Genomic DNA, 25,042 nt, shown 5'->3' with positions numbered 1-25,042 from the left:
CACCCCAATGGTGTGTTTAAGACAAAAGTGGGAGATTTTCATTTGGGAAAAAGTCTGGTATCTCCTCTACTCCGTGACCCGGAAAAGCGGTCGAGGAGAGTGACAATTCGTTAGTAGGTGAATGGAGGAGTATGCTTCCTTCCTTGATTACCTACATTGGCAGAGGATGCACAAGAGTATCCTCCCGGCAGCTAGCGGATAGGCATTTTAAAATCTGTTGTTTTCTTGAAGGAGAAAAGCATGCACACATTTAAAAACAATATTCTTCTTATCCTTTTATCTATAAAATGTCACAACTAACTACATTTGTTTTTATCACTTACATTTATTTTGGGGTTCCACCTCTGCAAACGTAATTTGCCTGATGACTCAAGAGGGGAGAAGAGGAATAGACATCTAGGAAATGCTGCTACTGTTCTTCAAGACAAACATAAAGTAGCTTACAATAAGATGGGATAGTTTTTCAAAACCAGAGGCTTTACAACACAGCATAAAAACCTGAAAATACCTGAGCTGAGAGAAATGGACAGAGGGAAGGACAGGAAAGAGGAAGGACACATCATATAAAATAAACGCGAGGAAGAAGGCATAAACGTACAAAATGGCCTGACCTCCACAAGAAGTTGACTATCCTGACAAAAAAAACCTTGACAATACCGAAAGGAGGAAGAGCATATAAAGTTTGGGAGCGGGTGAAATATTGTGTTGTTTTTAATACCAGGCAGGAGAGATGTTGATATCCTCTCTATTATTCAGATGGCTGAGAAAGCGTTTCTCTCTCCAGCCGCCACTGCTCTCTATGGCTCTGTACTTACAAAAATACCAGCCAGGGCTTTTTCTGAAGAAGTGATTTAATCTGTGAGTAATATTATTTTCAAACTGACAGCGTCGAGCCGACTCCCACACAGCATCTTATCAGGCTATCACACCGCTGTGCTTATTCCATTAGATCGCTCGGTGGGGGTGGAGGATATAACTGCCGTTTTCAGACCACAGTATTACTTAGTTTTGGTTCGACGTGTTACATGCGGCTTGCCGACACTGACGCTGTTAGCAAGTCACATGTACCACCCTGGACCAGAGCCAAGTCTTACTGTGCTTTTTGGAGTGTTGTGTTGACAGCGTCCCTCCCTCCTACCCTAGCTGCTGTTGGTGGAATAGTCCAGAGGAGGGATCTGGCCCTGGTGGCCCAGTGGTACAGTCGAAGCCATCACCCTGGGCAAAGTCATACTCATGCCAGCCGCAGGAGTCGCCCTCAAAGTCACAGAGGGAAGCTGGGTGAATGTAGTAAGTGTAAGTGTATTTAACGCTTTCATGTGTTATCCTCTTGGATTTATTTGTAAAATAAATTAAACTGTACTAACTTTTTACCCCGAAATAAATAAAATCAACAAGACAATGGATTTATTTGCCCCTAGCAGAGGGAGGGTCAATTCCAACTACGTTCCAGTCAATGCACTGATTGATTTGCTTTCCTACAGTGAAATTCAATAAGAATGGAACTGTACCCCATCTCTGGCCTCTAGACTTCATCTGACTATTTCCTACCGTAGACTACATTGGACAATGAAGGATGCTCTTACATAAAACGTCAAACACCTGAAGGATCACACGTGATCGATTGAACTGATATAGCCTACAACTGTGGCAAAAATAATAATAATCATTGAAACTGCAAAAAGCCTGAAGGTGTAGGGTAGCACCTTGGACACGCCAAAGGGAGTTTATGGGATTTAGAGTGTGGTGTGTTTGTTACTTGGAAACAGGGTTGGCAACAGCTGACTTCATCTTCCCTGCCAGGACAATGTGGGGTGAAGTCACACACCTTGCCCTCATCAATGCACTCCCCACTGGCACAGGCGAAGGAGGAGGGGGGGCACAGAGGGGCTGGGGATGGGGACACACTGCTCTCTGGGGCTGGGAATGAAAACAGATAAAGATCAGAGGAATACACACATCACAACACATGACAATGCTATTACCGGTAGTAGAAGCAACAGCTTGTCACGTGCACTAGGGACAGTGTACCGGAGGCCCTTCAGTGTCTGCGTCCCAATTTGAGACGCCGCTTCAGTAGCTCAGACAGAGCTCTATGTTATGAGTTGTACCACATGCAGACGCTTACACAAAAGTCATACATCTTATTACATGCATTCTTCATTAAGTTCCACTCGTGGGAACTCACTGTGCACTAATGCGCTCCTCTTGAATCCATTTTCATCATCCGTAAGAGTAAGTACACTATGTTGTTATGTCAAAGACGATTTGGATTGGACCGTGAATTCATGAGAACCAATGGGAGCGACTAGTTATTTCGATTGGATGATCACCTCGGCCACACCAGAGTCGAGACAAAGCTATCGCCACTAATTAAGCCGTAGACTTCATCTCTTAATTGGACAGAAAGGCAATTCTGTCTTTTATATGAGAATCATCAGAAACACGATGATTCAAAATAGTCACATTTTATTTTTTGTATTTTTCACCACTTTTTTCCCCCCAATTTCGTGGTATCCAATTGGTAGTAGTTACAGTCTTGTGTCATTGCTGCAACTCCCGTACGGCCTCGGGAGAGGCGAAGGTCGAGAGCCATGAGTCCTCCGAAACACAACCCAATCTAGCCTCATTGCCTCTTGACACAATGCCCATCCAACCCGGAAGCCAGCCGCACCAATGTATCGGGGGAAACACTTGTGGTGAAATCCTGCACGGAGCCTTCACCGTGCGCTACCACTTTAAGAGCGCATCAGCAGTAAGGAAGGAGGAAGTAAAGACAGCTCTTTCAGCTCTCTGGGGGGTGGCACGACAGTTTGATTGTGTGTGCTATGCTGCAGAAGTTTTGTTTGTTTTCAGCGTGTGTAGTTTATAAAGTATTTAACTCAATCATCGGTGTGATCGCTCTAGGTCGTGGTTGTTTTCGTTTGGGACTGCGCCAGTTATGGATCGCATGGATTAGTAGCAACATTGTTGCGAAGCTTTAACATACAAACCAACAAACCATCGGACTGTCAGACAGTACACCAGTATGCCTGAAGACCACAGCTAAGATCTCTTGTTCTCTTTCTCTCTTTCTCTTCCCTCTATCATTACAGTGCTTTACCCTGCAACAGACTCTGTATTTTTCAAATTCACTTCCCATTGAAGTTCATTAGAGCTGGACTATTACTGCCTTGCCAGAAGTATTTGGGTGGACATTTTAGTTAAAAGGGAGGTTGCTTGCAAGTGTGTATTGTTATTTGAACTGTATTGAGGTGGGGTGTACTAAGGACATGTAGCCCAGAAGATTGTGGACATTTTTAAGGCCTTTGTTCTGTCTATGAACACCCCCCATATTCATACCCTCTGCACTCCTCCACTGGAAGAGAAAACAGATTATTGCAAATCCTCTATTGATGACTGGGTTCTTTCTTGTATTAAGTTGCTGTTAAATTGCTCTGCCATTATTATTATTATTATTGTTTGATGTATTCTTGGTGGGGTTACCCCTGTGCTGTGATGTGGGTTTTATAGGGTGTGTATTCTCTTTTCTCTCCACTGGCTATCTGGTAAACAGGCTACACTCTAGGCAGTCTCTTCTGCTGATGTGTGTGGGTCTGGTAGTGGTACTCTCTCTATTCTACTATTTTCCTTTCGGCATGGTTAATACCTGTCTGGCGCCCGAACAAAATCTTTCTTTACCCCTCTCTAATAAATACCGCTACAGAATTGGCGCCCGAACAGGGACTTGAAGAGAAACACCCATGACACCATCCACACAAGGTTGAATCATGTCTTTTGTTGGAACCCCATACTGTGTCAATGTGGACACACCTGATGGAAATCATGTTCGGGATTCTTTCATTGTGGAAAGACTCGATGGACTAATGGAGTTGGATAGCACTGACCCTAATCCCCAGGCTTCCGGCTCGCCTATAACATCTCCACCATTACCCTCACCTCAACCTCTTCCTGTTACCCTCCCCAGAGAGACTGGGAGAGGTGTCTCTGTGATCACTGGACGACTGGAACATCAATGGACACACACCAATCATAGTTTGACAATGCAGGAGAATGCTATTCGCAAACTCAGGGAATGTGTGGAGGCTCATCAGACAGATGTGCAGCGGAGGTTGGATTACCTTCCCTGTCAAATGGAGGAAAACCAACAACAAATTGTTCAGAGACAGAAATATTTACAAGATTCTCTGAAGCAGGATATTTAAGGAAAACTGCACCGGTTCAAAACACAAATGGAAACTAACCATCATCAAGTCATAATCTTTCTTGAGGAGGAACAAAAACAGAGAGCAGAGGAGTCAGCCTCTGCTGTGAAGGGAGTGTGTTCTTATCTGAAGGAAGTTATGGAGGACATGAAGAACTCTCTCATAGGAGAACTACGATTATTAATTGAACAGACTCAAAAGGACACCGTTAATGAGATGGAAAAAGCACAGAAGGCCACAGACCTTCAACTGGAAGAGCTGCACCAGGAGGTAATGCAGTGCTTTTCCCTTCTGGACAAATCTTCTGCACCTCCCTCAGGATTTACCTCTGCCACTGGCTTGGCCAGTAAGGGAATAGGAACAGGTAGCACTACAAAACTCCCTCTGAAGATACTGTTAAACAGAACTCCCGCTGCCACGGTCATGCCTCCTCTAGAGTGCTCCCTCCCTATCAAACTACTTTTCCCCAGCCCAGAAGATGATGTTGATCCACTGTTTTTCTTATCTAAGTGTAATGATTTTCTTTCTATCTGACCCCTTACTGACTGGGAGGTTCTTGCCACCCTCCGCAGTGTTCTCCATGGTACAGCAAGAGACTGGTGGGAGATAGCCCGTGAACATGTGTCAACCTGGGAGCAGTTTCAAAAAATATTCCTCAGCCTTCCTCTCAGAGGACTATGGGGATGAACTGGCGGAACGTGTTCGTAACAGAGTCCAGGGTGAAGCAGAGCCAATAAGGGACTTTGCCTTCTCCTATCGAGTTCTATGTAGGAGATGGAAGGGTGACATTACTGAGCAGGAGATGGTCAAAATCATTCTTAAGAACATGGTTCCCCGTCTTGCTAGTCAACTTCGAGAACGTGTGCAGAATGTTGATGATCTGGTGCGTCTGGGGACTCAGTTTGAGAAGGACTGGAAGCACCACCTCCAAACTAAAAACCCTGTTCCCTCATCCCAGTATACCCATAACTCTCCTGGGGCTAAACCATCTCAGATACCCAAAATCCAGGTCAAAAGTCCAGTGATGTGTTGGAGGTGTAAAGTCCAACATCCTCCAGGTTCTTGCCCGCTGTGTCCAGCGTCAGGATTCAGGGAAAGGACAGAAGACCGGAAGTCTAGACAGACGTGCTGGCTTGCATACAATTGGATCAGCCTTAATGCCCACCATGAAGCCTTTATACATCACAACTAGCGGTCTTATTCCTATTCCGCAACAACTATTGGTGCCTCTGACTGTTAGGAACTGGAGAGGGAAGGCCATGATCGACACAGGAGCAACTTACACCCTGATGCAAGAGGCCCTGTGGCAGAACATGGCATTAGCTCATGAGGAGCTACGAACATGGGAGGAGGGACCATTGTACTTGGCCAATGGAGAACCTATCACCCCTTTGGGCTGGATTGGTATAATACTAAAACTGTATGATGAGACTATTAACCTTCCTGTGGCTATTCTTGCAGATTCAAGCCTTGCATTTGCTGTCGTCCTTGGCCAAGACTTCCTGTTCTTCAGTGGACTGACCATCTCCATGTCCGAACCCTCCTATCGGCTGCACTCTGATTATTCCCAGCCTCATCCATTTCAACCTGGTAATGCACTGATTTCAGGCTGGAGCCTGCTACATTATGCAGAGTCTGGACAACGTCAAGTCAGAGACAGAGAAAATATAAAGAGACAAAAACATGTTCCACCAGTGAAGTCCGAGAACCCAACTATCACGCTGATTACCGCCGTATTTCCGAGAGCAAAAGCAAACCTGATGCTGATTTCTACATCAAACAAGCAGTGGAACAGGCATGTCTGTCGGATGATGAGAGGTGGCAGCTCTCCCAGATGTTGGAGATGAACAGTGAGGTCTGTACTCTTACACTCGGCCGTACAACCATCTTCAAACACTAAATCTATACCCGGCATGATGTCCCCATTTAAGCAGCATCCCTACAGGTTGTCCCCCGCCAAACTGGCAATTCTCAATGAACAGCTCAAAAGCATGTTGGAGAATGGAATTGTGGAACCTTCTTTTTCCGGATGGGCTTCTCCGGTTGTCCTGATTCCTAAGAAAGATGGGGGATATCAATTCTGTGTGGACTACAGGAAGCCGAATGCCATAACAGAAAGCGATGCCTATCCTCTACCAAACATAAATGACATACTGGAATCTCTGGCAGGAGCATCCATCTTTAGTCATCTGGATCTGAACAGTGGCTATAGGCAATGGATCCCGCTAGTCAAGACAAGACTGCCTTTGTCACCCCTGCTGGTTTGTACTCCTTATAAGTCATGCCTTTTGGTTTGAAGAATGCTCCAGCAACCTTCCAAAGGTTGATGGAGACTGTCCTGGGAGATCTGAGGGGTAGCAATTGTCTTTTGTATCTGGATGACATAATAATCTACTCCTCCTCTGTTGCGGATCATCTGAAAGACATACAGTTCGTCTTCGACAGACTAAAGACTGCAGGATTGAAATTGAAGTGTCGTTTCTGTTTGCCAGAACTCAAGTTCCTTGGTCATGTGGTTAATGCTGAAGGTATCCATGCAGATCCAGGCAAAGTTGCAGCCGTGCAGGAATTCCCAATTCCCACACCCCTCAAGGCTGTTCAGCGTTTTCTGGGTATGGCTGGATGGTACCACAGGTTTGTGCCTGACTTTCAAAGGTCGCCGAACCCCTCAACCACCTTAAGAAGAAGGGTGTGAAATTCCAATGGACCCCTGCATGCCAAAGTGCATTTGAAGCACTCAAAAACAGTCTTATTACTCCTCCAGTGCTTGGACATCCTAACCTGAATGCTCATTTCATTGTGTACACGGATGCAAGTCAAACAGGGCTTGGAGCAGTCTTGGCTCAACAAACAGGACTTGGAACAGAAGAAGTCCTTGCATATGCAAGTCGCACCCTTAATTCAGCCGAGAGGAATTATTCAACGACTGAAAGGGAGTGCCTCGCTATGGTCTGGGCTTTGGAGAAATGGACCTACTACTTGGAGGCGAAGATCTTCACCGTTGTCACAGACCACGCTGCTCTGCAGTGGGTTCTGGCATCAGGCAGGACCAACAGCCGTCTTAATCGCTGGTCTATCAGACTGCAGAAGTTTGATTTCATCATTGAGTATCGCAAAGGAAAACTGAACGTTGTACCAGATGCCCTTTCTCGGATTACAGAGACTGCCAATGTTTGTCCTTCCTTGTGCAGCACTTACACTACTGCTAAGTGTCTGGATGATTCCTTTCCTCTGGATGATGAATGTATGGAGAGCACAGCAGAAGGATGCTGCCATCATGGCGATCCACAAGAGTCTGTCTGAAGAAGACTCAAAGAGTCGTTTCAATGATAAGTATAGCATAATTTAGGATAAAGTGTATCGAAAAACCCAAAGAGGAGATGGAATACACAGCACCATTATCGCGTCTTCATTCCCTCTACATTGAGTGACCAGATAATCCAAGTTCATCATGCTAATCCCATGAGTGGCCATCTTGGAGTTTTTAAGACGTATCGAAGACTACAAGAGGTGGTTTACTGGCCAGGCATGTGGGTTGATAACCGGAAGTTTGTACAGCAGTGTGAAGTCTGCCAGAAATACAAACCAGACATTGGCAGACCTGCTGGGAAAATGCAGCAGACCGTGGTGAACCATCCAAATTAAATGTTGGGAATTTTCCTCCCAGCCGGGGGACCCGGAATGAATTTTTATTGGTGGTAGTGGACTACTACACACACTGGGTGGCGTTGTTTACACTCCGCAAAGCCACTGCATCAGCCATTGCTCTAATTCTGAGACGGGAGGTCTTTACCAGATTCGGAATTCCAGATCAAATCCTCTCTGACCGAGGTCCGCAGTTCATATCAGGAATATACAAAGAGCTCTGTACCTACTGGGGTGAAATTGCCAAGCTGACCACAGCCTACCATCCTCAGACCAACCTGACCGAGAGGGTAAACCGAACCCTGAAGGCGATGATCGCTTCATTCGTGGGGGATCAGCACACAAGGTGGGATCAGCATCTTCCTGAATTTCGCTTTGCACTGAGCTCTGTCGTGCAGGAGACTTCTGGGGTCACTCCCGCCGAACTCCACCTGGGAAGACGACTAAAAGGTCCGATGGACAGAGTCTTGCAAAGTTCCAATGTTTCACCTGACTGCCCAGCGTTTGATGCCGTACAACACCACCACACCTTGCTAGCCAGAGTGGAGGCCAGAAAAACCAAAGCCAAATAACGACAGGTGAGAAACTATGACAAACATAGACGGGACGTGTCTGGGTACGTTCACATCAACTGTCAAAGGCGTCTAAGAAGTTTACTGCCAAGCTAGCTTCGAGATGGAAAGGTCCATACCGTGTAGTGCAGCAGTTGGGACCAGTGAACTACTTGGTCTGTTTGGAGGACACTGGGGAAGATGTTAGGACGGTGCATGTTGTTGACCTAAAGCCCTGCTACCCTACGGCAGAAGAGCTGGATCGCAGGCAAAAGCAACACCTGCAGGACCTCTTCGTGGAGGACTCTGATGATGAGGACTTCCCTGGTTTTGTGTAGCAGGAACATGAACCTGTCAAAGCCTGCATCCTCTCTGTTTCTACAGGCTTTGTTTTTTTCATGGGGGAAGGAGTGTGGCGAAATCCTGCACCGAGCCTTTACCGTGCGCTGCCACTTTTTAAGAGCGCCTCAGCAGTAAGGAAGGAGGAAATAAAGACAGCTCTTTCAGCTCTCTGGGGGAGGGGGTCTTGGGTGGTGCGACAGTTTGATTGTGTGTGCTATGCTGCAGAAGTTTTGTTTGTTTTCAGCGTGTGTAGTTTATAAAGTATTTAACTCAATCATCGGTGTGATCGCTCTAGGTCGTGGTTGTTTTCGTTTGGGACTGCGCCAGTTATGGATCGCATGGATTAGTAGCAACATTGTTTTAACATACAAACCATCGGACAGTCAGACAGTACACCGGGACGCCTGAAGACCACAGCTAAGATCTCTCTTGTTCTTTTTCTCTCTTTCTCTTCCCTCTATTGTTCCAGTGCTTTACCCTGCAACAGACTCTCTATTTTTCTAATGCACTTCCCATTGAAGTTCATTAGAGCTGGACTATTGCTGCCCTGCCAGAAGTATTTGGGTGGACATTTTAGTTAAAAGGGAGGTTGCTTGCAAGTTGTGTATTGTTATTTGAACTGTATTGAGGTGGGGTGTACTAATGACATGTGGCCGAGAAGATTGTGGACATTTTTAAGGCCTTTGTTGTGTCTATGAACACCCCCCACATTCATACCCTCTGCACTCCTCCACTGGAAGATAATACAGATTATTGCAAATCCTCTGTTGATGACTGGGTTCTTTCTTGTATGAAGTTGCTGTTAAATTGCTCTGCCATTATTATTATTATTATTGTTTGAGGTATTATTGGTGGGGTTACCCCTGTGCAGTGATGTGGGTTTTATAGGGTGTGTATTCTCTTTTCTCTCCACTGGCTATCTGGTAAACAGGCTACACTCTAGGCAGTCTCTTCTGCTGATGTGTGTGGGTCTGGTAGTGGTACTCTCTCTATTCTATTCTTTTCCTTTCGGCATGGTTAATACCTGCCTGGCGCCCGAACAAAATCTTTCTTTACCCCTCTCTAATAAATACCGCTACACACTGTACACCTGGGACCGTGTCAGCGTGCACTGCAACCGGCCCGCCACAGGAGTCGCAAGTGCACGATGATACAAGGATATCCCTGCCGGCCAAACCCTCCCTAACCCGGATGACACTGGGCCAATTGTACGCCACCCCATGTGCCTCCCGGTCGCGGCCAGCTGCGACAGAGCCTGTGCTTGAACCCAGAATCTCTAGCAACACAGCCTTAGACCACTGCGCCACTCGAGAGGCTCCCATAGTCATATTTTCTGATGGGATCTGGCGGAATATTGAAAAACAAATCTGTAAATGTCTAAATGGGTCAGTCGGGAGCAGGTAGCTTAGTGGTTACAGCATTGGGCCAATAACTGAAAGGTTGCTAGTTCGAATACCCAAGGTGACAAGGTGAAAAATCTGTCAATGTGCCCTTTTGCAAGGCACTTAACCCTAATTTGCTCCAGGGGTGCTGTACTACTATGGCTGACCCTGTAAAACAACACATTTCACTGCACCTATCCAGTGTATGTGACAAAACATATATATTTTTTCTATTTCTATTGCCTCATTTCTGTAAGTAAGAACAGTAACAATAAAATTAAGGGATTAGAAATCCATACATATCACAAAAGAAAAAACATATCTGACTCCAATACATTTGAATAGAAAGTTAGCAAAAATAGATAAGATCTTGCTACCGTGGAAAGGAAAATACCTGTCTATTTGGAGGGGAAAAATCACCCTGACTAACTCTTTAGTCAAATCATATATCATAGTGTACCTATTTGCTTATGGTTTTGCCTACACCTAGCGACCTGTTTTTTAAATTATATGAGCAAAAAGTATTCCATTTTAATTGGAATGGCAAGCCAGACAAAATTAAAAGGGCCTATTTATATAATGAATATGAATTCGGAGGGCAGAAATGATTCAATTTTAAAGCATTAGACCTCTCACTAAAGGAATCAGTCATACAAAAGTTATACCTAAATCCGAACTGGTTCTCTTACATACACAAAGTTGACTGTGCTTTTAAACAGCTTGGAAAATTCTAGAAAATTATGTCATGGCTTTAGAAGCTTCTGATAGGCTAATTGACATAATTTGAGTCAATTGGAGGTACACCTGTGGATGTATTTCAAGGACTACCTTCAAACTCAGTGCCTCTTTGCTTGACATCATGGGAAAATCAAAAGAAATCAGCCAAGACCTCAGAAAAAAAATTGTAGACCTCCAAAAGTCTAGTTCGTCCTTGGGAGCAATTTCCAAATGCCTGAAGGTACCACGTTCATCTGTACAAACAATAGTATATAAGTATAAACACCATGGGACCACGCTGCCGTCATACCGCTCAGGAAGGAGACGCGTTCTGTCTCCTAGAGATGAACATACTTTGGTGCGAAAAGTGCAAATCAATCCCAGAACAACAGCAAAGGACCTTGTGAAGATGCTGGAGGAAACAGGTACAAAGTATCTATATCCACAGTAAAACGAGTCCTATATAACCTGAAAGGCCGCTCAGCAAGGAAGAAGCCACTGCTCCAAAACCGCCATAACAAAAGCCAGACTACGGTTTGCAACTGCACATGGAGACAAAGACCGTACTTTTTGGAGAAATGTCCACTGGTCTGATGAAACAAAAATAGAACTGTTTGGCCATAATGACCATTGTTATGTTTGGAGGAAAAAGGGGGAAGCTTGCAAGCCGAAGAACCCCATCCCAATCGTGAAGCACGGGGGTGGCAGCATCATGTTGTGGGGGTGCTTTGCTGCAGGAGGGACTGGTGTACTTCACAAAATAGATGGCATCATGAGGCAGGAAAATTATGTGGATATATTGAAGCAGCATCTCAAGACATCAGTCAGGAAGTTAAAGCTTGGTCACAAATAGGTCTTCCAAATGGACAATGACCCCAAGCATACTTCCAAAGTTGTGGCAAAATGGCTTAAGCACAACAAAGTCAAGATATTGGAGTGGCCATCACAAAGCCCTGACCTCAATCGCATAGAAAATTTGTGGGCAGAACTGAAAAAGTGTGAGCGAGCAAGGAGGCCTACAAACCTGACTCAGTCACACCAGCTCTGTCTGGAGGAATGGGCCAAAATTGACCCAACTTATTGTGGGAAGCTTGTGGAAGGCTACCCAAAACGTTTGACCCAAGTTAAACAATTTAAAGGCAATGTAAAGGCAATGATACCAAATACTAATTGAGTGTATGTAAACGTTTTACCCACTGGAAATGTGATGAAAGAAATAAAAGCTGAAATAAATCATTCTCAACTATTTCTCTGGCATTTCACATTCTTCAAATAAAGTGGTGATCTTAACTGACCTAAGACAGGGAATTTTTACTAGGATCAAATGTCAGGAATTGTGAAATCTGAGTTTAAATGTATTTGGCTGAGGTGTATGTAAACATCCGACTTCAACTGTATGTATGTATATCTATGCATGTTTATATATACACTACCGTTCAAAAGTTTGAGGTCACTTAGAAATGTCCTTGTTTTTGAAAGAAAAGCAAATTTTCTGTCCATTAAAATAACAAAGTGATCACAAATATAGTGTAGACATTGTTATTAATGTTGTAAATGACTAATGTAGCTGAAAATTGAAAAACATTAATGGAATATCTGCATAGGCTTACAGAGTCCCATTATCAGCAACCATCACTCCTGTGTTCCAATGGCACGTTGTGTTAGCTAATCCAAGTTCACAATTTTAAAAGGCTAATTGATCATTAGAAAACCCTTTGGCAATTATGTTAGCACAGCTGAAAACTGTTGTTTGATTAAAGAAGCAATAAAACTGGCCTTCTTTAGACTGGTTGAGTATCTGGAGCATCAGCATTTGTGGGTTTGATTACTGGCTCAAATTGGCCAGAAACAAAGACCTTTCTTCTGAAACTCGTCAGTCTATTCTTGTTCTGAGAAATGAAGGCTATTCCATGTGAGAAATTGCCAAGAAACGGAAGATCTCGTACAACGCTGTGTACTACTCCCTTCACAGAACAGCGCAAACTGGCTCTAACCAGAATAGAAAGAGGAGTGGGTGGCCCCGGTGCACAACTGAGCAAGTAAATTAGTGTCTAGTTTGAGAAACAGACTCCTCACAAGTCCTCAACTGGTAGCTTCATTAAATAGTACCCGCAAAACACCAGTCTCAACGTCAACAGTGAAGAGAAACACATAGAACAAAAGGTTCCATACACTCTTAGAAATAAAGGAGCCTGGAAGAACCTTTTGGGGTTCTAAGAATTGCCACACAGGGAGAACTTGTCCAGTTCAAAAAGGTCCTATCACATGCATTCAACAGAGGTCAGCAACAGTCTTATAGTGGCTTCACGAAACATAGTCCTCTCATCTGACTTCACACTGAAATAAAAGTAACAATTAGATAATTGCCCATGTCAGGCTGGGTCTGTATCTATATTTGGTATATCCGATAAGAAAAATGTATTTGTAAGCGTTAGCTAGCTTGTAAAGTGGCTCAATAAAGTAGCCTACCTTTTCCCTGTCTAACAGTAGCTAGCTTGAAACAACCTTATTGTCACGATCGTGTGGGGGAGAGACGGACCAAAACGCAGCATGTGGAAAATAAGCCATCTTCTTTTTATTGAGAAGGAAAAACGAAACAAAAACACTTACAAACTAACAAACGACCGTGAAGCTATAAACGTAGTGCACACACACAGGCTACAAACGTTCACCATAGACAATTACCCACAACAAACTAAAGCCTATGGCTACCTTAAATATGGCTCCCAATCAGAGACAACAGAAACCAGCTGTCTCTAATTGGGAACCCATTCAGGCAACCATAGACTTTCCTAGACAACTACACACAACATAGACACAGCTAGACAACTATACTAAACATAAACCGAACTACTCTAAATAAACCCCCTAAACCTTACAACCACCCTAGACACTACAAAACCCACATAAATTACCCATGTCACACCCTGACCTAACTAAAATAATAAAGAAAACAAAGAATACTAAGGCCAGGGCGTGACATAACCCCCCCCTTAAGGTGCGAACTCCGGGCGCACCAGCACACAGTCTAGGGGAGGGTCTGGGTGGGCTTCCTTCCACGGTGGCGGCTCCGGCACTGGTCGTGGTCCCCACCCCACCACAGTCACTACCCGCCTCCTTAGCTTCCTCCAAATGGCCACCCTCCACATTAACCCCACTGGATTAAGGGGCAGCACCGGACTAAGGGGCAGCACCGGACTAAGGGGCAGCACCGGACTAAGGGGCAGCACCGGACTAAGGGGCAGCACCGGACTAAGGGGCAGCACCAGGATAAGGGGCAGCACCAGGATAAGGGGCAGCACCAGGATAAGGGGCAGCTCCGGACTGAGGGACGGATCCTGGCTGGATGGCGGATCCTGGCTGGCTGGCTCTGGTGGATCCTGGCTGGCTGGCGGATCCTGGCTGGCTGGCTCTGGCGGATCCTGGCTGGATGACGGCTCTGGCGGATCCTGGCTGGATGACGGCTCTGGCGGATCCTGGCTGGACGGCTCATGGCTGGCTGATGGATCTGGCTGCTCATGGCTGGCTGACGGATCTGGCTGCTCATGACTGGCTGACAGATCTGGCTGGTCATGGCTGGCGGACTGATCTGGCTGCTCATGGCTGGCTGACGGATCTGGCTGCTCATGGCTGGCTGACGGATCTGGCTGCTCATGGCTGGCTGACGGATCTGGCTGCTCATGGCTGGCTGACGGATCTGGCTGCTCATGGCTGGCTGACGGATCTGGCTGCTCATGGCTGGCTGACGGATCTGGCTGCTCATGGCTGGCTGACGGATCTGGCTGCTCATGAATGGCTGACGGATCTGGCTGCTCATGGCTGGCTGACGGATCTTGCTGCTCATGGCTGGCTGACGGATCTGGCTGCTCATGGCTGGCTGACGGATCTGGCTGCTCATGGCTGGCTGACGGATCTGGCTGCTCATGGCTGGCTGACGGATCTGGCTGCTCATGGCTGGCTGATGGCTCTGGCAGATCCTGTCTGGCTGGCGGCTCTGGCAGATCCTGTCTGGTTGGCGGCTCTGGCAGATCCTGTCTGGTTGGCGGCTCTGGCAGATCCTGTCTGGTTGGCGGCTCTGGCAGATCCTGTCTGGTTGGCGGCTCTGGCAGATCCTGTCTGGTTGGCGGCTCTGGCAGATCCTGTCTGACGAATGGCTCTAGCGGCTCCTGTCTGACGAACGGCTCTAACGGCTCCTGACTGACGAACGGCTCTGACGGCTCGGGACAGACGGGCGGCTCTAATGGCTCGGGGCAGACGGATGGCTCAGATGGCGCTGGGTAGACGGATGGCTCAGATGGCGCTGGGTAGACGGATGGCTCAGATGGTGCTGGGTAGACGGATGTCTCAGATGGCGCTTGGCAGACGGGCAGTTCAGGCATCGCTGTGCAGACGGCAGACTCTGGCCGGCTGAGGCGCACTGTAGGCCTGGTGCGTGGTGCCGGAACTGGTGTTACCGGGCTGGGGACACGCATCTCAGGGCTAGTGCGGGGAGAAGGAACAGGGCATACTGGACCCTGGGGACGCACATTAGGCCTAGTGCGTGGTGCCAGAACTGGTGGTACCGGGCTGGGGACACGCATCTCAGGGCTAGTGCGGGGATAAGGAACAGAGCATACTGGACCCTGGGAGCGCACATTAGGCCTAGTGCGTGGTGCCGGAACTGGTGGTACCGGACTGGGGACACGCATCTCAGGGCTAGTGCGGGGAGCAGCAACAGGACGCACAGGACTCTGGGGACACACAGGAGGCTTGGTGCGTGGTTTAGGCACTGGTGGTAAAGGGCTGGAGACACGCACCATAGGGCTAGTGCGTGGAGGAGGCACTGGTGGTACTGGGCTGGGGACTGTCACAGGAGAGTTAGTACGTGGGGCTATTACAGGAGGTGCAGGACTAGGGAGGCGTACAGGAGGCCTGGTTCGTGGGACTGTCATTCCCAGACGGTTAGCACGCACATCAGGACGAGCATGGAGAGCTGACTCAGGTAACATCACATCCCGCACACGCTCTGTCGGGTGGATCTTGTGCCTCACGCACCAACACAGCAGCTCCCTCATTTCACTCTCTTCCAACCTCCCCAATAAATCCTTAACAGTCTCTGTATCATCCCCATTGCTCACCTCCAATATCAGCCCGACTGACTCAGGTTCCCTCTTAGAGTCCTCACGGGTAGCACGGCAAGTTGACGCAGATCTCCCATCTGGACTCGCCACACTCCCCATGAGCCCCTCCCCAAGAAATTTTTGGGTATTACTCACAGGTTTCCAGCCTTGCTTCCGTGCTGCCTCCTCATATCGCCTCCTCTCGGCTTTCGCTGCCTCCAGCTCTTCACGAGGGAGGCGATATTCTCCTGGTTGTGCCCAAGGCCCCTTACCATCCAGTATCTCCTCCCATGTCCATGAATCCTGTGTAGGTGGGTCCTGTTGCCGCTTTACATGCCGCTTGGTCCTGCATTGGTGGGTAATTCTGTCACGATCGTGTGGGGGAGAGACGGACCAAAACGCAGCATGTGGAAAATAAGCCATCTTCTTTTTATTGAGAAGGAAAAACGAAACAAAAACACTTACAAACTAACAAACGTGAAGCTATAAACGTAGTGCACACACACAGGCTACAAACGTTCACCATAGACAATTACCAACAACAAACTAAAGCCTATGGCTACCTTAAATATGGCTCCCAATCAGAGACAACATAAACTAACTGTCTCTAATTGGGAACCCATTCAGGCAACCATAGACTTTCCTAGACAACTACACACAACATAGACACAGCTAGACAACTATACTAAACATAAACCCTACTACTCTAAATAAACCCCCTAAACCTTACAACCACCCTAGACACTACAAAACCCACATAAATTACCCATGTCACACCCTGACCTAACTAAAATAATAAAGAAAACAAAGAATACTAAGGCCAGGGCGTGACACTTATCTATGTTGCCTATACCTTATCATGTGACTTTGGCTTCAAATATTTAAATAAATAATAAAGTTTGCTTACCTTAATAAACTGAAAAATAACATGCTTATTGTTTGGCTATTTACAAGTTCAACCACCGTCCTCTTGCGTCATAATGCTGGAATGGCTGTTTATTTTATTTTATTGAATGGCAGTTGACATTTGATTTGACCAAAAGGTCCTATATAGAACCTCTTTTTTTTATCTGAGTGTATATGCTTTTGTTAAACACACAATTTCCTCTTGCTTCTAGCTAGCATTTAGTTAGCAACTGCAGTCAGCAGAGGTTTGTATGAACATGGCTGTTTGCCACTCTGACCTCGGCATCTGTTGCACGGTCTTCACTAGGTTTACAGTATATATAGAACCTTTTTTAGTAAAGGGTTCTTTGATCTCGTCCAATGAACCAAAGGGTTCTATATAAAGTGCCTTCAGAAAGTTTACACACCCCTTGACTTTTTTCAAATTTTGTTGCGTTACAAAGTAGGATTAAATGCATTGATTGTCAGTTTTTTGTCAACGATCTACAACAACACTCTGTGACGTCAAAGTGGAAGAACAATTCTAGTCAATACATATTATAATCATCTTTGGCAGAGATTACAGCTGTAAATCTTTCTGGGTAAGTCTCTAAGAGCTTTGCACACCTTGATAGTACAGTATTTGCACATCATTTAGGTTATTGTCTTGCTAAAAGGTGAAATTGTCTCCCAATTGTCTCCCAGACTGAACTCGGTTTTCCTCTCGGATTTTGCCTGTGCTTAGCTCTATTCCATAAAATGTTATCCTAAAAAACTCCCTAGTCCTTTTCAATGACAAGCATATTCATAACATGATACAGCCACCACAATGCTTGAAAATATAAAGAGTGGTACTCAATCATGTGTTGGATTGGATTTTCCCCAAACATAACACTTTGTATTCAGGACATGAAGTTAATTTCTTGCCACATTTTTTGGCAGTTTCACTTTAGCGCCTTATTGAAACAGGATGCATGTTGTAGAACATTAGTATTCTGTACAGGCTTCCTTATTTTCACTCTGTCAGGTAGGTTAGTATTGTGGAGTAACTACAATGTTGTTGATCCATCCTCAGTTTTCTCCCATCACAGCAATTCAATGAATTCCACGTTGACATTATGGGGTATTGGGTGAGTGACACAACATCTCAATTGAATCCATTTTAAAGTCAGGCTGTAACAACAACATTTGGAAAAAGTCAAGGGGTCTGAATACTTTCTGAAGGCACTGTAGAACCCCAAATAACCATTTTTTCTTAAGAGTGTACACTATAGTGACTGTGAGAACTTTACTGACAATCTCCTTGATGGACTGAGTCCAGCAGGATGAGTTGTGACTGACAGAGATCCAGGCTGATTCCCAAATGGCACCCTATTCCTTACAAAGTGCACTACTTTTAGTAACGCACTATGCATGGAATAGGGTGCCATTTGGGACACGAACTGAAAGAGATCCAGACTGAGAAGCCAGCAGCCAGACAAGTGGGAAATGTGTGAGGCAGTCACACCCCCAGAGCCCCAGACAAAACCAATAAGCATATCACTGGATCGGGTCAGAGTGATTCATTTGGAGCAGTGTGTTCCAGACAGACACCATACACGCCCACCCACTCACAGTCATCCAAAATAACAAAAGACACAAACATCCAAAGCCATTTAGACAAACACAAAAGTACACAAACATTCACTTGCATGTACATATGCAAAGTGGGTGTGTGTGTGTACATACATTCCTGCGTGTGTGCCTTCAGATGTGTCCCTTTGGATATATTTGCATTGCACCAAGGTGATATTAATTACCCATTATTTTCAGGGGACGATTTACAATAACCTGTTACTGTCATGTTTGTGACAAAGCACTTAAATCGGAATTTATGCCGGTTGTGGTGCAATATTTCACAGCTCCAAATTTGCAGCCGAACGGGAGGTGAGATGAAAAATAAAAACCATAGCACATAAAGAAGCCACTGAGGACACATCGTTAGATATAGCAGACGTGAGAAAACAAAAGCAGGCCCGCAATGAACTTGAATGCACTGCAGCCTATCTACAGGATACATTTTTTATTGGTTTGTAATCTGTTGTTCATTCCTATTAGGCTAATTGAAACTGAGGGACGCTTCAGAGCTCTATGCTGTATACATGAATATGATCTATACTGAACAAAAATATAAACGCCACATGTGAAGTGTTGGTCCCAGTTTTCATGAGCTGAAATAAAAGATCCCAGGAATGTTCCAGATGCACAAAACGTGTATTTCTCTCAAATGTTGTGCACAAATGTGTTTACATCCCTGTTAGGGAACATTTCACCTTTACCAAGATAATCCATCCACCTGACAGCATCGCTGCACAACTATTTTCAGGTCTCTCCAGAGATGTTAGCTCCTGTCTGGGGTCTGGCTGGGCCGCTCAAGGACGTTCAGAGACTTGCCCAGAAGCCACTCCCGTGTTGTCTTGGCTGTCTGCTTAGGGTTGTTGTCCTGTTGGAAGGTGAACCTTCACCCCAGTCTGAGGTCCTGAGTGGTCTGGAGGGGGTTTTCATCAAGGATCTCTCTGTACTTTGCTCCGTTCATCTTTCCCTCGGTCCTGACTAGCCTCCCAGTCCCTGCCAGTGAAAAACAAGTGATTATCAGCTTTTTGGGCACATTCTTACCACAATTCTGTGAATAATATAACATCCTTATATATCTGGCACACCTGGCTAATGTGGTTGTGTATTCTACATCACTATCAACATTTTAAGATATTTTTGGCCACACTACAATTATATGTCATACAGGTATGGTCAATATGAAATTGTCCAACAAGACCCCATTGTGTTGTTTAGCAGCCATATTTAAAAAAGGCTTCTGTGGGGTTAATGATGGAATTCTGTGACCTGTTATAGCTGTGTGTGTGCGCAATTTGGTGTCTCTATCACCAAAGTTACAATGTAAAAATATACCTGCCCCATTACATGGAATTCTATGGCTAAGCAATTGCGCAATATGGGCGATTTTTAAACAATAGTTGTAGCTGAGGCGTTCAAAGTTGGTTATATTATATATCATTTGAAAGGTACTTTCATGACCTTTCAGAACCACTTGTCAAACAAAGTTCAACACGTATCAGGGTTCCGTTTGGAAGCCATTCATACAGGTAATTCTTATATGTACCCTAGAGGTCAAAGTTCTGTTGAACTTCCCGAAAATGTGTCTGATGGATAACTGTGAATCTAAGCTCTCCAATTATATATTAAAGGGTATAAGCGAGCAATAATGAATGGGAGGGATGAAAGAAAGAGTGATAACACACAGAAAGCTAGCATTGCTGCACCGCTATCACACGTTTTCCAACTCTAGGGGCGCCATGCTCCAACGCACCACTGTGGGTGTGTTACCGTTAATCACCAATACTGACAAATAGCGACTGTCTCTACCCCCTTCAAATCATGACAAAGGACTTTAGGGCCCAAAGGCACCCGGCGGATGGTAAAATGAGAAAACCGATAGAGAAGTTATGACCTCTGTTTTATAGACACAAAGAGAAGGCACATAAACCTACCGGGTCAATTATTGAGGTTGTAAAGAGCAATATAAAGACGCTATGGTGTGCTTTGTGCCCTGGGAAATATTGCTGTGGTAAGATGTAAAATGAGTGGAAACGTAAAATACAAAAAAAATCACAGCTATTATAGGGTGGAAGTGCAACAGAATGGCCAATACAAATCGTAAATAAAAATATGTCTTGTGGGTACAGCTTAACCTTCCATAGTCAATGCACACAGACAAATCCAAGGACTGTAGGCTCCACTTCAAGATCATGTGCCAAGGAGTTGAATATCTGTGAACAATACTGAAGGAGGGCCCTTGAGCCTGAGGTTATGGAAATCTTTCTCTAGAGGGTGTAAAATGACATTTGCTCAATTTATTAGGCAATTATGGATTTAAGATGGCGCAGTATTAGATGGCCGCTGTTTTGCAAGCTCAGACCCAACTTTGCTATTTTGTGATTATTTTGTAGTTTATTTTTAACTCTATTTTCACAAAATCTATCCACTATTACTTCTTACAACTGACAAGAACTCTTGAACATCAGATCGGCAGCTACTTACCCCAATTCCGGCTTCTACTTAGACTCATCTGCCCTGGGCTTTCTTTTTAATTCCAACCCAATTTTCGGGCAACCCAAGAGGAAACACAGGCATTACAGAGGCAAAAGAGGGTTGGATCTTGGTGAGATTAAGTTGATGGATTCTCCATTCACCGGGCGGACAGTACAATGGAGTCAGGGAAATTGAGAGTGCCTCTTCATCAACTCCAAGTGGTGTGCTAATTCCAGCGTGTCTTGGAAAACCTGATGGTCAAACTTCCCAAGGTAGTTTTTAGCTGTTATCGGGACTGCTGTATATAGTCCACCTCAGAACAATTACAATAACAAGCTGGCACTTAACAAACTATAAAAGGTTATAAACAAGCAGGAAAACCTATACCCAGCGGCTGCCTTTCTGCCAGGCAGTGATTTTTAATTTGGCATCACTAAGATACGTGATATCCAACTTCCATCAACACACCTCCAACGCCACTAGGGGCGATAAAGTCCTAGACCTATGCTAACCACAAGCAAGCATACAAGGCCCTCCCTAGTTCACAATTCGGCAAATCAAATCATGACTCCATACTCTTGCTTCCTGTTTACACGCGGAAGCTTAAACAGGAAGTACTCGCTCCGTTGAGAAATGGTCACCAGAATCAGAGGTTATGCTACAGGACTGCTTTGCTAGAGCTGATTGGAATATGTTTCAAGACTCTGCCGATAACATTGACAAGCTAACCACCTCCGTCACCGGTTTCATAAAAAAATGCATTGTACCCAAGGTGAGGGTTCGTTGTTTCCCCAATCAAAAGCCCTGGATTAACGCAGAGGTTGGCGCTAAACTATAGAACAGGGCTACCGCACACAGTGCTATTGTAGACAACCCTGATGCTATGGCCAAAGACAGGAATGAGTACAAGAAGGCCTGCTATGACCACCGCAGAGTCATCAAACAAGCAAAAGGACCATATAGGAATAAGGTGGAATCCTAATACACAGGCGCCGACTCCCGCCGCATCTGGCAGGGGCTACAGTCCATTACGGAATACAAAGGAAGACCCAACTGTGATCTGCCCAACGATGCCTCTTTACAAGACAAACTCAATGCACTTTATACACACTTTGACAACAACAACATCGAGCCAGGTGTGAGGGCCGTCACCGACCCAAATGATTGGGTGATCTCGCTCGCCGAGGCCGGTGCGACGTGGGTCTTTAAATCAGGTCAACACCTGTAAGGCTGCGGGCCCTGACGGTATTCCAGGGCGTGTTCTCAGAGCATGCGTAGGACAACTGGCAGGCATATTCACGGTCATTTTCAACCTCTCCTTGTCTGTAATGCCGTCATGTTTTAAGATGACCACAATCATTCCTGTTCCTAAGAACTCTAAGGAATCATGCCACAACGACTACCGCCCTGTAGCACTCACTTCTGTAATCATGAAGTGCTTTGAGAGGCTCGTTATGGCAAAAAATTAACTCTTCCATCCCAGCCACCCTAGACCCACTCCAATAGCGCCCCAACAGATCTATAGACTACGCAATCTCAATTGCTCTCCACACTGCCCTCACCTACCTAGATAAGAGGAGTACATATGTGAGAGTGCTGTTTATTGACTACACCATTGTCCCCTACAAGCTCGTCACCAAGCTTAGGACTCTGGATCCCGGACTTCCTGAAAGGCCGACCCCAGGTGGTGAGATTAGGCAACATCACCTCTGCCACGCTGACTCTTAACATGCGCCCCACAGGGGTGTGTGCTTAGTTCCCTCCTGCACTCCCTGTTCACCAACGACTGTGTGGCTACGCACAACTTGCTGGAATGACGGCTGACGTTTTACATGCTCCTAATCAACTGTACTATTTTGTTCGTTTTTTCGCGTTGTTTGTAACTTATTTTTGTAACTTATTTTGTACACAATGTTGCTGCTACCGTCTCTTATGACCGAAAATATCTTTGGGACATCAGAACAGCTATTACTCAACTCGAACTGGAAGAATAATCTTTCTTTAACAAGTCCGACTCAAAGGATATACTGCTTTCTCGGGAACGGGCCCAAATCCCCATAATTTGCATGAAGAAAATAGGGCGGAGGTCGGGCTGCATTCTGAGAATTCGTAGGCGAGTGAGTAAACTCCCACTGCCATCCGTTCTATTGGCCAATATGCAATCATTGGAAAATAAATGGATGACCTACGATCAAGATTATACTACCAACGGGACTTTATAAACTGTAATATCTTATGTTTCACCGAGTTCTGGCTGAATGACAACACGGATAATATAGAGCTGGCGGGATTTTCCATGCACCGGCAGGACAGAGAAGCTACATCTGGTAAGATGAGGGGCGGGGGTGTGTGTATTTGTTCATAAAAGCTGGTGCGCGATGTCTAATATTAATAAAAGTCTCAAGGTATTGCTTTCCTGAGGTAGAGTACCTTAGTGTAGTCTGCAGCTTATCATATCTACCAAGAGAGTTCTCATCTATATTGTTCGTAGCCTTCTATTTACCACCGATGCTGGCACTAAGACCACACTCAACCAGCTGTATAAGGCCAAAAGCAAACAAGAAAATGCTCATCCAGAAGTGGCGCTCCTAGTGGCCAGGGACTTTAATGCAGGCAAACTTAAATTCATTTTATCTCATTTCTACCAGCATGTCACATGTGCAACCAGAAGAAAAACCACCTTTACTTCACACACAGAGATGCATACAGAGCTCTCCCCCGCCCTCCATTTGGCAAATCTGACCATAATTCTATCCTCCTGATTCCTTCTTACAAGCAAAAACTAAAGCAGGAAGTACCATTGACTCGCTCAACACGGAAGTGGTCAGATGACGTGGATGCTACGCTACAGGACTGTTTTGCTAGCACAGAGTGGAATACATTCCGGGATTCATCAAATGTCATTGAGGAGTATACCACCTCAGTCATTGGCTTCATCAATAAGTTCATCGACGACGACGTCCCCACAGTGACCGTACGTACATATCCCAACCAGAAGCCATGGATTACAGGCAGCATCCGCATCGAGCTAAAGGTTAGAACTACCTAATCCGGATGCTAATAAGAAATCCCTCTATGCCCTGAGACGAACCATCAAACAAGCAAAGCGTCAATACAGGATTAAAATTGAATCCTACTACACCGGCTCGTCGGATGTGACAGGGCTTGAAAACTATTACGAACTACAAAAGAAAACTAGGCCGCGAGCTGATCAGTGAGGCGAGCATACCAGACGAGCTAAATGCATGCTTGAGAGCACCAGCCGTTCTGGACGACTGTGTGATAACGCTCTCGGTAGCCGATGTGAGCAAGACCTTTAAACAAGTCTACATTCACAAGGCTGCAGGGCCATATGGATTACCAGGACGTGTACTAAAAGCATGCGCAGACCAACTGACAAGTGTCTTCACTGACATTTTCAACCTCTACCATACTGAGTCTGTAATACCTACATGTTTCAAGCAGACCACCATAGTCCCTGTGCCCAAGGAAGCGAAGGTAACCTGTCTAAATGATTACGGCCCCGTAGCACTTTGAAAGGCAGGTCATGGCTCACATCAACAGCATCCTCCCGGATACCCTATTCCCACTCAAATTCGCATACCGTCCCAACAGATCCACAGATAACGCACTCTCAATCACACTCCACACTGCCCTTTCCCACCTGGACAAAAGGAACACCTATGTGAGAATGCTGTTCATTGACTACAGCTCAGCGTTCAAAACCATAGTGCCCACAAAGCTCATCACTAAGCTAATGACCCTGGGCCTAAACACCTCCCTCTGCAACTGGATCCTGGACTTCCTAACGGGCTGCTCCCAGGTGGTAAGGATTGACAACAACACGTCTGCCACGCTAATCCTCAACACGGGGCGTGTGAGAGGCATGTGCTATGTCCCCTCCTGTACTCCCTGTTCACCCACGACTGTGTGGCCAAACACAACTCCAACATCATCATTAAGTTTGCTGACGACACAACAGTGGTAGGGCTGATCACCAACAACGATGAGACAGCCTATAGAGAGGAGGTCAGAGACCTGGCAGTGTGGTGCCAGGACAACAACCTCATCGCCACCGAACTATCATCGTCCAAACACACCAAGACAGTCATGAAGAGGGCACGACAACACCT

The 25,042-nt window shown here is 45.6% G+C and overlaps 1 pseudogene; it reads right to left on the bottom strand.

Annotated features, from left to right (window-relative positions):
- The window catches only part of LOC129823302 (MAM and LDL-receptor class A domain-containing protein 1-like), a 51,404-nt pseudogene that overhangs the window by 5,962 nt on the left and 20,400 nt on the right, over window positions 1-25,042 (bottom strand).

Source organism: Salvelinus fontinalis, chromosome 25 (assembly GCF_029448725.1).
Source record: "Salvelinus fontinalis isolate EN_2023a chromosome 25, ASM2944872v1, whole genome shotgun sequence".
Taxonomy (NCBI): domain Eukaryota; kingdom Metazoa; phylum Chordata; class Actinopteri; order Salmoniformes; family Salmonidae; genus Salvelinus; species Salvelinus fontinalis.
This window is presented reverse-complemented; position numbering and strand designations above follow the sequence as displayed.